Source organism: Myotis davidii, unplaced genomic scaffold (genome assembly GCF_000327345.1).
Source record: "Myotis davidii unplaced genomic scaffold, ASM32734v1 scaffold370, whole genome shotgun sequence".
NCBI classification, from domain to species: domain Eukaryota; kingdom Metazoa; phylum Chordata; class Mammalia; order Chiroptera; family Vespertilionidae; genus Myotis; species Myotis davidii.
The window spans coordinates 8,452,223-8,454,099 of NW_006288615.1; the positions used below are offsets into that span (position 1 = coordinate 8,452,223).

The 1,877-nt window shown below is 41.3% G+C and overlaps 1 protein-coding gene across 4 annotated transcripts in view; it reads left to right on the forward strand.

The window, feature by feature from the left end:
* The window catches only part of FARP2 (FERM, ARH/RhoGEF and pleckstrin domain protein 2), a 93,462-nt gene that overhangs the window by 6,270 nt on the left and 85,315 nt on the right, over positions 1-1,877 (forward strand). The gene's annotated exons all lie outside the window — the stretch shown is intronic.

The window sequence follows — 1,877 nt, forward strand, 5'->3', positions numbered from 1 at the left end:
ACGGAGGGGAGGTGTTCATTTGCCTAATTACGTGTCAACTTCCTGGTCTGAAATGTGGGGGTGATACAGTCCCCAAGCTCAGGGTGCCTGGGGGGGACTGAATACTCATACAGAGAGCCTGGATGGGAAGTGTTGCACAGTCTTAGCATAGAACTGGTTTTTCTAGGTCAGCCATAATAACATTTATATTTTTTAAATTTCCTAATATTAGATTGAACTGATAATGTTGGCAAAAACAATTATGTATATGTATGTATCTATGTATATACATAAATATTTTTAAAGGAAAATTTTAGACCCATATAATACATTAGAAAATATTATTCTGATTTTTCTAAATGACATTAGAATGAATATTTTAAGTTATTTATTTTCAAATGTAATGCACAAATATGTTATCTTTTTAAAATATTTCATATTGACTTACAGTAGTATCTATTTGGTTTTTTAAAATATATTTTTTTATTGATTTCAGAGAGGAAGGGAAAGGGAGAGAGAGATGGAAACATCAATGATGAGAGAGAATCACTGATCAGCTGCCTCCTGCACAACCCCTCTTGGGGACTGATCCCACAACCTGGGCATGTGCCATGACTGGGAATCGAACTGTGACCTCCTGGTTCATGGGTCGAGGCTCAACCACTGAGCCACACCCACTGGGCACAGTAGTATTTTTAGAAGCTTTTCCTGATCTAATGTCACAAGTAAGGACAAGAGAATGAACTTAAACTTTAGCAGGTTAATTCATGCTTGGGTTTTTCTGTCAAGAAATCAAGATGCTACACAGAAAATAAAACAGTTATTGAGCTGTGGGCCAGGCTGTGAAGGGGCCTGAAGGAAACCTCCTTTAGGCTCTGGCAGTGCCTAATTGCAGAGTGCATTGCATGGAAAAGGAGAGGGGAGGGAGGAGATGAGCACAGTGAGGCTAGAAAGGGGCCAGCAGGGCTGCAGGAAGGGAGGCTGGCCTCTTGCTTAGAGCCTAGGGCACACCATTCTCTACCTTGAGTGCCCAGATTCATAGTGTCTGAACTCGGCACCCTGACTATTACTTTTAAGGTCTTATTTGAGGAGGACATTAAATATCACTTCCTCGGGACAGTGGTAACTGAAACTGGCAGGACCTGTCTGTTCAGCTTCCCAAGTCACTATGTTGCAAGAGGCAGCCTCTGTAGGAAAGGTAGAGCGCACAGGCAACCTTTGACCCTGAGCAGCTAATGGGTGGCTACTGGTTCCATGACCACATTTCCTGGCTCACCAAGACACCCTTCCGTAAATCACCTGTAGGAAATAAGTTAAAGATCTGGGAATTAAGAGGGCTCCCAAAACTCTTCCAGGCAAATGTTTGGAAGAATTTCCACCAAGTAGCCATCTTATGCTAAACACATTCGCTGTGGTCTGGGCTTATAACAGGGTCCAAATTTTTAAAAGACGGAAAGAAGGAAGAAAGAAAAGAATTGTATTAAGTTTACTTTAGAACATCCTTTTTGTTGTTCTGCTTTATGGTCTTTATCAACTAAAACTAGGCCTCAGAAAAGAAAAAAACACACACTTATTGTTGAGTCATAAATAGGATGTAGTCCTTCTCTGAGAAATTTACTTTTACTAAGTATCTGGGTCATTTTATACATAAGGAAGTTAGAGATGGTATGTTGTAAAGGTTTCAAAATATTTAGAGCATGTAAAAGTTTTAATAAATTGAGATTGTTGCCCTGGCTGGTTTGGCTCAGTGGATAGAGCATCGGCCTCCAGACTCAGGGGTCCCAGGTTCAATTCTGGTCAAGGGCATGTACCTTGTTTGCGGGCACATACCCAGTGGGGAGTGTGCAGGAGGCAGCTGATCAATGTTTCTAACTCTCTATCCCTCTCCCTTCCTCTCT